The 14,242-nt window shown below is 47.1% G+C and overlaps 1 protein-coding gene across 2 annotated transcripts in view; it reads left to right on the top strand.

Annotated features, from left to right (window-relative positions):
• Nucleotides 1–14,242, top strand: part of Reep1 (receptor accessory protein 1) — a 107,418-nt gene that overhangs the window by 34,987 nt on the left and 58,189 nt on the right. The gene's annotated exons all lie outside the window — the stretch shown is intronic.

The following is a 14,242-nucleotide window of genomic DNA, read 5'->3' on the forward strand; positions in this document are numbered from 1 at the left end:
GTATGTGTGTGTGTGTGTGTGTGTGTGTGTTTGTGTGTGTGTGTGTGTGTGTGTGTGTGTGTGTGTGTATACGAGCAAGCAAGACACAGAGAGAAATAGCCAGCAAGATGCCTCAGTGGGTTGAAGTACTTGCCCTGTAAGCCTGTATGGTCTAGGTTTGATCTGAGGGACCCACAATGGAAAGAGAGAACTGACTCCCAAAGTTGCCCTCTGACATCCATATGTGTACAGTGATATGCACACCCCTACCTGACATTGCATGCGATCGCATGCACACACACACAAACACACACACATGCATATGTACACACACACAGACACATACACACACACCACAACATATGTGTGTGTATGTAATTATGTATGTAAAATTTTAAAAAATCAAATAAATGTATAAAATGTCAATAATAGAACATGTTGGGCTGGGGATATAGCTTGGCTTGTAGAATGCTTGCCTAGCATATTCGAATCCCTGGGTTCAATCCCCAGAACAACATGAACCAGTTTTAATAGTAAATACCCCAGCACCTGGGAGGTAGAAACAAGAGGATCAGAAATTCAAGGTCATTCTTGGCTACCAGTGAGGTGGAGTCCAACCATCCTGGAATATAAGAGATTCTGTCTCAAAAAAAATTTTTTCTAGTTAAAACATGACTCCTACCATCTCTTTTTCTCTTTCTTTTCTTTTTTTGTACTAGACATTGAACCCATGGCCTTGAGTATGCCAAGTACATACTGTACCACTAAGCCACACCCTTAGCACCAACTGGAACATGTTTGCTGAGTGTCTTAGTTAGGGTTTTTATTGATGTAAAGAGACACGATGATCACAGCAACTCTTATAAAGGAAAACATTTAATTGGGGCTGGCTTACAGTTCAGAGGTTAGTCCATTGTCATCATGGCGGAACATGGGAGCGTATAGACAGACAAGGTACTGGAGAGGTAGCTGCCAGTCCTACATCTTGATCCACAGGCAACAGAGTCTGTTCCCCTGGGTGTGGCTTGAGCATATATGAGACCTCAAAGCCCTCCTCCACAGTGACGCACTTCCTCCAACAAGACCACACCTACTCTAACAAGGCCACACCTCCAAATAATGCCACTCCCTATGGCCAAGCATCTAAATACATGAGTCCATGGGGGCCATTCTTAGTCAAACCACTACACTGGGTAACTTCCAAATGGAACATAATAAACAGCCATTTTCCCTTCTAAGAAACCAGAACTACTTAAAAAAAAATGTTCGCATTGCCCCTGAGCTAGCTCCCACCTTAAGTGACATTTTGCTAGTGGGACATATGACTCCCACTGTTTGTTTGTATTGTTTGTTGTTTGCGTTCTGGGAATTTAACTTACCTGATAAATCTTGTAAATGGACTCACTGGGATCTGCCTCTCCTGATTGGTTATTTCACTTAGTGTAATGTCCTCTTGGCTGTAGCTTGTGTCCGGATTTCCTTTCCCCTTAAGGCTGAGTACACGAATTCCTTCTATACGTATTCTGAAGTTTGCATCTTTGCTTTTCCATTGATGGGCATTTGCACTGCTTCCGTGCCTTGGCTGCTGTGAATTGTGTTCCTGTGAACTCAGGTGTGTAGATAGATAACCCTGTGAGAACCATTTCTGGGGCTCAGCTGCCTGCAGCTCTGTTAACTTGGATGATGATGGTGGTGATGATCTTAACCTCTGTTTCATAGTCCTCCTGCCTCAGCTGCCTGAGTGATGGGCTTACAGATACGCACCACATGTCCAGTTGGCAGATGCTAACAGAAGAGGAATTCACCATTGGAACCCATCTGACTAGCCTCAGTTGGTCCTATTTTCACATGGTGTCATGAGCTCGTATGCATAAGGGATTCAGTCTCTGTATATGAGCGAGGAGATGGCAGGGCCTGGATTCATACCTGGGCGGTTGTGTCTGATTGATGGTACGAAACTCTGCTGCAAGGGAAACCGAGAGTCAGCATAACACATGATAGCTCCAGGTTCACAAGGCAAAGACTTCCCTACATGAGGTGGAGGGGTCTCTGCCATGCTGGGATCCAGAAGAATGCCAGATGCTTCTTACATCGCTTCCTTGCCTTTAGAACCTCCCTTGATATCTGCCTAGAATGGCTTGGCATGTATGCCGGCCGGGGAGTGAATGTTTACAATAGGCACGCCAATTCCTGGTGGCCACGCGCTAATGATTCACAGGGAGAACCTCTGCTGTCATCCACGATGGTTCCACTCTGGTCACCTCCCGTTCACTGCCTCTCTTCAGGATCCCACTTGAGTCCAACTTCTTGGGAACATTCTATTCTTTCTTTCTTAATCTATTTACATTCAGGGATGAGCTAGATTTTCCAGAGCCCAAGTTTGTTTTTTTTTTTTTTCTTTTCAATATACATGTGCGTGACTGTGTGTGTGTGTGAATGCCACATTTGTGTGGTGCCCAAAGAGGCCAGAAGAAGGCACTGGATCCCCTAGAGCTAGAGACAGACTACTTGTGAGCCGCCTGACACAGATGCTGAGAACCAAACTCAGGTCCTTTGGAAGAGCAGCAAATGCTCTTAACCACTGAGCCATCTATCCAGCCCTAGACATACAGTGTTTAGAAAAAGCATTCACACTTGTTTGTTTGGTAGAGCTAAATATTGAACCTGGAGCTCCGTCCACGGTTAGCAGGTGCTCTACCACTGAGCCACATTCCCATGCCCAGGTCAGGAACGTTTTGGTGAATATACTGCTGGGACTGGACTCCCTCCTGGACCCCATGCTGCTGAGGTACCTGGAGCTGAAGTTTCAGCCACCTCCTGCTTATCCTCATCCTTTTACCTTTTGAAAAGTGGGGTATAATTCATACGTAGTGAAGTGAATCTTTTCCTTTAATTTCATTGTACAGTTCCAGGAGCTTGGACAAATGCATGCAGTCTCTTAGGTGCCATGCACTATAAAGAAAGAGCAGGCACATGACTCCCAAAAGACAACTCTAACCTAGTCTGTCCCCAGGCCTTGGCACAGCATGTTTCCCATCTCTGTGGCTTTGCCTTTTTCAGTATAAAAGGACATTATAAATTGGCCTGTACCGTGTGGTCTTCCGAGTCTGCTTCTTCCATGCTGCCTGGTGTGTTTGTATTTCATCCATGTTGTATGTTGCCCCTCCGTGCCCAGCACTGGTGGTGCTGAGATGCAGAAAGCTGGGCCCTTAGAGAGCTCAGAGCCTAGGGATGAAGAAGGCACTTGGGCCCATTGCTCTAGGATTAGACATGGAGGTTACCCTACTGATCCCCAGCCTGAGACTCTGCTCTTTTTGGAGGAACAAATGAGGTTGGAAAGAGCAGTTTGAAGTCAGGCAGGTCGTTTGAAGCCAGCTCAAACTTAGCAGCTCTGTGGCCTTGTATTGAACATGATACAGAGTAGGGACTGGCTAGATGTCTGTTGGATGGATGAATGAGTGAATAAATGAATGAATGAATGAATAAGCTTAACCTTCTGAAATCTTAGTTGCCTCCTGTTAGCAGCCCCTTTACCTGACTGCTGTGGGTATCAGTGTCTGGTCTCACCTGTTGTGGGCATCTAAGGTTTTATCCTGTTCCATGGCTGTCCTTTGATTTCTTCCTTACACTGACTTGTGCATGTGGTGCAGACCTCAAAGATGGTTAGACCCGAGCACCTGCTGCCCTGAGCCACTAGCTGAGCAGATAAATACCCAGAAAGCCCCACAGATAGCTGCTGACTTGAACCTCACAAGTCCAGTTTTGAGAGCCCCCTGAACTTTTCCTCTCCTCTTCTTTAAGGCTGTAGACAAGGATCCCATCAGTTTTTCTTTCTCCCCAAACAAATACCTGGTGGGAGGCAATAAAGAACTTCTGGAATAAAGAACTATGATCCCTTTAGCAAGGGACCCCCTCCTCCCAACCAGGGGTCATCTCTGGTTCTCAGATATGGAAAGGGAAATGGGCTTGGATATAGGCAGCCATAGAGCTGTCACTCAAAAAGAATGTGTTCTTTTCTTCACAATAGACCCAGAAGGGTGTGGTAATCCCAGCATTGAAGTGGCCAAGTCAGGAGGACTACTGTGAATTCACGGCCAACCTGGGCTGCATAGTGAGTTCCAGGCCACCCTGGGCTACAGCATGAGACTGTCTAAAAAGCTGAGTGAGCAAAAGCAGAGATGGCAGGACTCACCAGGCTGCTTTTTGTTAATCAGTTATTTATATAATTATCTGATTGTTGGACACTTTCCCTACCAGGGGACCCAGGACACACAGTAATTTTTCTTCCCCGCCCCCCTTTTTTTTTTATATTGTATGTGTACTTAGGCAGGTGTGTGTATGTGTGTGTGTGTGTGTGTGTGTGTGTGTGTGTGTGTGTGTGTGTGTGTATGTGTGTGTTATGTGCATGCCATGGTGCTTATGTGAAGGTCAGAGGATAATTTTTCTAAGTCAGTTCTCTCCTTCCTGTGCTGTGTACTGCAGGCTACCTGGCCTTGTGCTTCTAGCCCATCTCAGTAGGAGTGCTGGGATCATGCATGCACACCACCATATCTAGCTTTTGTGTGGATTCCATGGATGGGGCCCAAGTTGTCAGGCTTAGAGGACAAGCGCTTTTTACCCACTGCACCATTTCCCAGTTTAATTGTTGAATGAGAAGGGCTTTGTGGTTAAAAGAACTGGCATTTGAAATTACTGTTTCTGAAAAGAAATAGTAGAGAAAGAAACTAGTAATTGTGAGTCATATGCTATTTGTTTGGGCTATTAAGTCTTTACCTACAACCTCCTCATTTAGCGTCATAGTGGCTGCTGTAAGTAGGTGTTCTTGCCCACTGTAGCCAAGGAAGTGGATGCAAAATAGTAAAGGGACATGCCTCCAGTCTCCTAACTAGTTACTGAGGGAGTCGGATTCAAACTCAGGTCTGACATCCAAGCCCAGCCTCTTTCTATCCACAAACAAGCATCTTAAGAATAGAACTCTCAACAAATTAGATTTCAAAACAAAATGAAAAAGAGATTCAGAAATTCGAGCAGGAGTTGAGTGGGTTGGATTATAGAGTTTAACAGCATGAATTAAGAATTTACAGAATGTTGGTTTCCTGCTTGCATCAGAGTTCTCAGTCTTGTGTTTTCCTAAATTGGTTTGAGAGCCTTTCCATAATCCAATTTAAATGTGTTTTTTTTTTCCTTTAGACACAATACACATAGCTCTGAGAAATGACTTCCCCTCTGTTCTCAGAAAGGCTGAACCTGGAGGTAAAAGGCCTGGGCTCCACTCTTACAGGGCTGGCAAAGGTCTTAGCAGCTCCCTGGTTGCTCTGAAGCTCGGGTTTTCCTTCTTAGATGGGGAAAGGAACCTCAGCCATCTTAGTGTCTTAGAGGTTGTCACCCAGATCGGGGGCAGATAGCCAGACACAGTGCATGACAGGGCGAGGCCAGGGGAAGGGTGTGTCCTTCAGTCGGTGAAGACCTGCAGAGAGGAGCAGGCACTTGGAATGCTGGGAGAAGGAAGACTGCAGACGGGGACTGGCAGGAGCCCACGAGGAGATGAGCGAGGACATGCCCTCTTTCTGTTCTGCCAAGATCAGCTCAGACTGAGAAAGCAGCTCACTAGGGTGACATGTGCTTAGGCCCTGTAGTCATACTGCTGTAGGGTACCAGGAAATTAATATTTAACACAGGGCCAAAGAAGACTTGTGCTAGACAAGATAGTTGGTAAAAGATAATTGGCAACACTCTCCCCAGCTGGCTTTTTTTTTTTTTTTAAATAAAAGGTGTGTGTGTGTGTGTGCGCGCGCATGCGCGCGCGCGCGCCTGAGTGTGTATGCCTGAGAATATGCCTGAGTGTGAGTGCACCACATAAGCACAGGTGCCAGAGGAAATCAGAAGAGGATACCAGGTCCCCTCTAACTAGAGTTACAGGCCATTGTCCAACACCTGGTTTGGGTGCTGGAAACCAAACCCATGTCCTGTCTAAGAGCAGCCAACACTCTTAACCATTGAGTGGTCTCTCCAGCCTCCCATTCTCCCTCTCTTTCTCCTACCCCTTCCTCAGGGACCACTGGCAGATGCCGAGCTCTACAGTGTGGAATCGGGAGGGTAGTATATCATGGTGGTGAGGAGATAGGCGGTGGAGTCACACTAGCCTGGGCTGGAGTTTGGCACCCTGGCTAATTGTGAAACTAAATTATTTGAATTCACTAAATCTTAGGTTTTTTTTTTTTTCACCTGTCTTATGAGAAAAACAAAAATACCCGACTTCAGTGGTGATTAGAGATTATGTTTGTTGATAAGTTTGCATAGCTTCTCATGTGTAGTAAACATGCAACACATAAATCTCTGGAGAGCCAAATGCATAGGGAACCAGGCCTTCTGTTTTCCTGTTTTCTCCCTCCAGCCTATTAGATGGTCATGATGGGTAAGGAGAAGCCCAAGGTTGGGACCATGGCAACCACGGCCCAGGTGGATTTCTGTGTCGTGGGACGCTGAAGCACTGTGCTCAGAGTGAGCGGCTCCACCCAGAAGAAGCTTCTGGGTGCCCATGGGAAGGATGTTCCCAGTGGAGGAGTGGGAAAGGCCAGGGCTTCACAGGAGCATCTTGGTCTGAGACTCTCAGGACTCAGTGACAGTGTGCCTTGGAGATGCGTCAGTTTGTGTGACTTTTTGCTTTGTCACACCTGGGCTGTCTGACATCACCAAATCCTGACTGTCTCAGGGTGGAGGAGGCTGACATAAAGCCAGCTTTCTCCATTTTAGGAGATATGCACACACAGCCCACTAATGGGTGTGGATTCCACCCAAAGTTTTTGTGTTTGGCTTTGGTTTTTAGGTTGCTATACAAACCAATGGATTTCCCCATAGCAGCCTCACACAGTGTTTATTCTGTTGATCTCCTACTCTCCCCCAACCCCTACCTCCTTCCTGTTGCCCCCCCCATTAGCCCCTGCTCCCCTTTCATGTCACATGCATTCTTTCTCCCCTTTCCAATCATTCCTCAAGACCTTTTTCCTCTCATAGTCCCCGTCTATCTAGTTTTATAACCGAGACACACACACACACACACACACACACACACACACACACACCCCTAAGATCCAGGCTCGGGAGATGCCTCAATCTGTAAAGTGAGTATTCATTGTGTAGCCATTAGTACAGCAGTTTCTAAAAACTAAAAATAGAACCTACATATGACCCAGCTGTACCACTCCTGGGCACATACTCTAAGTCCTATCACGTGACACCATCACATCCTTGTTTATCACTGAACTAATCACCATAACTGGTAGTGGAAGCAGCCTTACATCCCATCAACAGAGGAGTAGATAAAGAAAATGTGGTACGTATATGCAATGGAATTTTAATCTACCATAAATTCACATGAATGACATTTGCAACTTTTGTGTTTTTAAGTGCCTGTTTGTGGAGGCCCGGTTAGTAAGATGCACCCACCCTTCTTGGTGAGAGTCTTTTTTTTTTTTTTTTTTTTTTTTTTTTTTTTTTGGTTTTTCGAGACAGGGTTTCTCTGTGTAGCTTTGCGCCTTTCCTGGGACTCACTTGGTAGCCCAGGCTGGCCTCGAACTCACAGAGATCCGCCTGGCTCTGCCTCCCGAGTGCTGGGATTAAAGGCGTGCGCCACCACCGCCCGGCTGCGCCACCACCGCCCGGCGAGAGTCTTTTTTAATGTGAGCTTGAATCTAAGTTTTATGAGCTCACGCAGTTGAATAAACACCACCACAGTCAAGGTCCCTGAAGTTCTGCACACACTTCTGTGGTCATCCTTTCTGAATGCGCAACCCTGGCAACCACGGGGATTGTTTTTGCTCTTGGAGTGCTCCACTTTCGGGACAGTATGCTAACGGGGTTGGACCACATGTTATCTTTTGCTTCTTTTGTTTCCACAATGCACTTCATAATCGAAATGTTTTTATTGCAGTTAGGGAAGTGGTCCTGAGATTGGCTGGGAAAAATCAATAGCCTTCCTGTATTACTAACCAAGAAGAGATCTAACTAAAACAATTAGCTGCATTGGGTCTGTGAGATAGTTCAGTGAGTAAAGGCGCTTGCCGCCAAGTCTGTTGACTTGATCCCCCAGTATCAGCAGTGGAGGGAGAGAATCACCTCCTGGGAATTTTCTTTTGATCTCCATAAGCAATCCATGGCAGGAGGATGTGCGTGCGCACGCGCGCGCACACACACACACACGCACACACGCGCGCGCGCACACACACACACGCACACACGCACTCACGTATACACACACATACACACCCCTGTGGCTCACACCTGTAATCCCAGTACTTAGAGGCAGAGGCAGGAGGATCAGGAGTTAGTTTCTAGGCCAGTCTGGGATATGTGAGACAGTGAGACCTTGTCTCACACAACAAACAAACAAAATGTAAGCTTATATAGAAAAACAAAGAGCCAAGAATAGCCAGGAAAATATGAAGACTACCGGGCTTTATTCTAAAGCTTTGTTGATCAAATTCATGATTGTTATTATTAAGACACCATGTTAGACAGTAGGTCAGTAGAGTAGACTGGAGAGCTGAAGAATAGCACTCTAACATTTCAGAAAACTATACATTTGACAGGGTAGGGCTGTACACCCGGGGAGGAGTTCAGCAAATGTGCTGGGGACAACTGGGATCCAAGCAGAAAGGAGTAACGTTGAGTCCCTACTTCATATCACATAGAAAGTAAATTCCAGACGAGTTAGAATCTAGTAGTGGAAACGCAAACATTTAAAGTGTTGGTGTGTGCACAGTTTGCATGTGGGCACATGTTTGTGTGTACATGTGTATATTTAGGTATGTGCACATGTGCACATTTTCTTGTTTCTTGTTTGCATGTGCACATATATTTGCATGTTTGTGCATGTGGGTACACATGTGTGCCCATGTGTACATGCATGTGGTGCCTGGAAGTCTTCTTCTGGCCCTCTCCACCTTATTTTTTGACACGGAGCCTCTCCGTGAACTTGGAGCTTTCTGCTGTGGCAATCCTCATGCCCCTGCCTCTTCAGCAGGGGAATTGCTGGTGTGCACTGCTGTGTCCAGCTCTGATTTTCTGTTAAGATTTATTTTTTTTAGTATGTGTGTGTGTGTGATGTGGGATATGTGCATGTGAGCTCAGGTGGCATTGGATGCAGCAGATCCTCTAGAGCTGCAGTTACAGGCAGCTGTGAGCCACCTGATGTGGGTCTGGGAACTGAACTCGGGTCCTCCACAGGAGCTATATGAATTCTGAACCATCAAGCCCCCTCTCCAGCCCCCGTGTCCAGCTTTTGACACGGTGTTGGGGATCCAAACTCGGGTCCTTATCTCGTATAGCAAGCATTTTACCAATTGAGCCATCTGTCCAGCCTCCAAAGTTTAAAACTTTTGTAAGAAAAGGTGGCCAGACCTTCTTAAAATATACAAAGACAAGTGTCAAAGATCAGAGTATTTGTTCATATAAAATGTCCAACATCTGGACAACAAAAGACATTGCAGGCCAAGTTACTAGAGTTGATGTTGGAGAAAAAACATTTGCAGTGCATGTGTCCAAGGAAATATCTAGACCCAAAATTCAGAATTCCTAAAAATATCACTAGAAAGGTAGCTTTACTGAGGGCAGTGATTAGGGCAGTTAAGCAGCTCCCCTGGGCAATAGTCTGAAAAAGTTGATGAATGTTTATTTGAGGAAATGTCAACAAGGGCACCATTTCACATTCGTCAGACTAGCCGAAATTTCAGTCTGATATTGTTCAGGAAAGAACGGGGAGCATACTACTCTCACACTTGCAGGAAGAAGTAGAAATTGGTACCACACTGCAAAATGGTTTCACGTTACCCACTGGAAGATGCTGTGTATTGTTACACAATATCCACATCTGTTACGGTGTGAATGTGAAGTGCCTCCTTGAACAAAACGCTTCATGTGTTAAGGGCTAGGACCCCAGCTTGTGGATCTGATCACAGAGAGCTGAAGGGGTTGTGAAGGCTCTGACCTAATCAATGAGTTAATTCACTGATGGATTCAAAATTTATTGGCATCGTTGGGACATGATGGGAATTATCATGGAGGAACCTTGTTGGAAGAGGTAGGTCAAGGTGAGAATGTCCTCGAGATTCGTACCTTGTTCTAGACTTCTCTCTGGCTCCCTCTGCTTCCTGGATATCACCAGGTAAGAGGATCATGTCTTTGAGACCAACCTGAACTATGTAGCTAGACCCTGTTTCAAAAATCTAAGGGCTGGCGCTGGAGCCATGGCTCAGCTGTTAAGAGCACTTACTGCAGAAGTCCAAGGTTCAGTTCCCAGCACCCACACAAAGGCTCACAACCATCTATAACTCCAGTTCCAACAGCTCTGACTCCCTCTTCTGACATCCACGGGTACCAGTTGCATGGGTAGCACACATGCATACATGCAGACTCATACAAATAAGATAAAAATAAGTAAATCTTTAACAAATAAAAGCAAGAGCTGATAAATGGGACATCTACGTCACAGACTCAGGGGCCATAGAGGAAGTGGAAGGGGGATTTAAGAGCCAGAGATTGGGGAGGATTGAAGCAAATCAGTGTCATCTGGACATGCCAAGACAGCTTCACTCCTGAGCTCCCAGCAGCTGTAGTTTCCTGCACTCAGCTGGAACAAGATCAAGCCAGTAAACATTCCAGCCTAGAGTGGGGAGGGACTCGTGAGCCCCCACCCCTAGCTGAGAAGCTCTTGACAGTGGATGCTCTTAGGGGAGGGAGAATGAGTTTCCTTTAAGGCTGTGGTCCCTTATAGGTAGACAGAGCACCAGTGGATGACCCCACACCCAGGAATATATGGGCGGCAAAAATTGGATGGGTTATTTAAAAAAAAAAAAAAAAAGAAGAAGTATATGAAGTTGGGAAGAAGTGGAGACAAGGGAGTGGGTCCTAAGATGTGGCCTACACTTACAGAAAAGTCCATAGAACCAAGCTGATCATGGTAGTACACGTCTGTAATCTCAGCACTTGAGACATGGAGGCAGGAGGATCAGGAGTTCAAGACTCACTCTGGCTACTACACAGCAAGTTCAAGGCCTGCCTGGCTACACAAGACCCTATGTAAACGAAGAGATTTTTAAAAAGCAGTGTCTGGGTAGAGAATGTAGCTCAGCGCGTAGAGAGCTCAAATAGGTTCACTAAGCCCCAAGTTTATCCCAGCACCACAGAAGCAGAGCCTGGGATGCAAGCCAGTGCTCCCAGCATTTGGGGGTAGAAGCAGGAAGACCAGAAGGTCAGAGTCATCCTTAGCTACAGAGTGAATGCCAATCTCCGTCTTGGCAACGTGAGAGGCTGTCTCAAAAACCAAACAAAACTGGAGTGTGGAAAAGCTTCTAGAGGAGGAGTGACCGGGTTTCACTGAAATGGCTTTGTCGAGCTGGATCTTAAAGGATTATCGGGGTTCTGTCAAGGAAAACAAAACACTTGTGGGGTTGAGAGGAGATCTTACACTAAGATTCAGGCAGCAGAAAGAGCTGCCAGGAAGGTGAAGGTCGCTGGCCATGGGGAAAGCGCCGGGACTCTAATCCTAGCTCAGAGAGGGGCAGCTGTGAGACTGGGGATGCCAGCAGGTGGGATCGTTGAAGATGTCCTTTTAAGAGACATTTGGTCTTGAACAGACATAAAGGGCTGACACTGAGGCTCAGTGGTGTGGTAGAGCCCTTGTCAGTCAGGCACAAGGCCCTAGGTTTGCCCCTCCCCCATTAAAACTCTTCAGAATAGCTTACCTGGTTTAAACAGACATAAATGCCAACCCCCTTCAGCCTGGACTTGCTTCATTCATCACTTCTTGAGAACGAGTCATTTTAATCCCAGTCTCTCTTCCCTGGGGAGGTGAAAGGCTAAGTGTTCTTGAGTTAGTAGAGACTCAGATATAAATGTGTCTCTGTTGTCCAACGGGTCTAAGGCCGGGGTTCTGGTTACCAGTTCATGTCCAAAGACACTGGCTGATGGAGCCCAGGCCTCCCTGGCTAGGTGCCTGTGAGCTTTTCAGCTCTGACCACTAGGAAGTTGCTTCAGCTCACTGGGGTTCACAGAGGTGCCACTCAATAGGCCCCTGGATCCATCTTCCACCGTTTATATGCTGCCTCTGAACAAGGGCTGCAAACCACGGCTAATAAAACAGACATGGATAATAACCATGGCATCTGTGCCCAAGGAGCTGCATGCTATTTCCCCCAGAATGGCTGGCATTGGGCCTGAGGCCTTGCTGATTCAGCCTGGTGCTGTCTGGAATACACTTCGCTGCCGAGACCTCGTCCAAGGTCACAGGTGTCCCCTGCAAGATGCTGACTTTGATGTCTCTACTGGACACTCCCGTCCATGGCCAGGAATGGGCATTCAGCTCCAGTAAAGCAGACGTGAGCCCTGGCTCTGTGGGAGAGACGGACCCTGAACAGACTACCAAGTGTTTGCATGAGGATGAGGAGTAAAAATGCAGGGGGCTGTGACAGTGAGGGACAGGGAGAAGAGCCTGATCTCAGGGCTGGTGGGCACAGTGACATGGGCAGGAAGGCCTCAGCTAAGAAGGAAGTGTCCTCTGGTTCCGAAGAAGGCTTGGGAGTGGGGGAAAGGGACAGAGTGGCTCGGGAGACCTCCTTCACAGGGTCACCTGTACCTCAACCTGGAGCCCCTAGGGCCCGGACACACACTCTTTGACCCCCCTTCTTTCTAAAAAAAAAAATCACGTATGTTTATTATTTAGTGTGGGGATGGGTGGGCACGTGGCTGTCATGGCACACGTGTAGACGTCAGAGGACAAGTAGAGTCCCTTTCTTTCCATCACTTGGGCCCCTGGGATCAAACTCAGGTCATCAGGCTTGGAGTCACCCCATCTGCCCTGCATTGTTGTGTGTCTTGCTATGTCGCTCTGGCTGGCTTGATACACACTCTGTAAACCAGGCTGACCTCCAGCTTTCAGTAATCTTCCTGCATCTGCCTCCCGCATGCTAGAAGTGCAGTCATTCCCCTCCATGCCCGGCATCACCACCATGTCCCACACTGCCTTCTCCTTCTTTTTTTTTTTTTTGGTTTTTCGAGACAGGGTTTCTCTGTGTAGCTTTGCGCCTTTCCTGGGACTCACTTGGTAGCCCAGGCTGGCCTCGAACTCACAGAGATCCGCCTGGCTCTGCCTCCCGAGTGCTGGGATTAAAGGCGTGCGCCACCACCGCCCGGCTGCCTTCCTCTTCTTAAATTCTTTCTCTCCTACCACCATCCTTACTCTTCCTCTCCCTTTCAGCCTACTTCTGTCCCTTTTCCTTGCTTATCTGGCTTCCCATGCCTCTCATCTCAACCAATAGTGGTGATAGGACATCAGACTTGGAAGAGGCCAGTCTGTCTGGGTCCACCCAGGCTTTACCCCTTCCGTAAGGATTATGGGACTCTGGGCAAGCAAGTGGGGCCCTATGTGCATGGTGGGGGTTCCTCGGCCAGAGAAGACTAGGATATCTAAGGCTTGTAAAGGTACTTGAGACAGGCATTTGTACACACACACACACACACACACACACACCCCTACCCCTTTCTCCTCAGTGTCAGAACTGACCTGGTTCTGTTATTTCCGTTTTCCATGGACATTGATGTCCCCCAGCCACAGTGCTCCTGGTAAAGCTGCCCCCTGCTTGGTTAATTGCACATCTTCTCTATATGATTTCTGAATGCCTACTGGGCATTGACTTTGAGTATCCTCTGCATGGTATTTTTTTCTAACAAGGCAGGTTCCTTGGAGGGACATCCCCCTCAAGCTCTGTCTGATGTTGCCAGCTCCTGTAAGACCTGAGACTGGGTGGCTTCTCTACCCAGGTCAGCTTGCACTGAGGTGACAGTTGCAAACGACCTTGTCATTTGGGCAAAAGTATGAAGCCCTTCCAGGTCTGACATTGTGTTTGTTCATCTTAAAATACCTATCAGGCTGTGTGTGGTGGTGCACACCTTCAAGCCCAGAACTCAGGAGGCAGAAGCAGCCAGAACTCTATGAGTTTGAGGCCAGCCTGGTCTACATAGAAACTTGTAGGCCAGCCAGAGCTACACAGTGAGACCCTGTCTCAAAAACCTAAATATATATTGAGCTGGTGAAATAACTCAGTGTGTAAAGGTGCTTGCTGCCAAGCCTGATGACCTGAGTTCAATCCCTGGGACTTACATTGTGGAAGGCGAATACTGACTCCCACCAAGTTGTCCTCTGACCTCCACATGTGTGCTGTGGCACCCATATGAATACATATTCATACACAAATGAATAAATGTTATT

This window comes from Peromyscus californicus, unplaced genomic scaffold (genome assembly GCF_007827085.1).
Source record: "Peromyscus californicus insignis strain IS unplaced genomic scaffold, ASM782708v3 Scaffold_6__1_contigs__length_162567912, whole genome shotgun sequence".
Classification (NCBI taxonomy): Eukaryota; Metazoa; Chordata; class Mammalia; order Rodentia; family Cricetidae; genus Peromyscus; species Peromyscus californicus.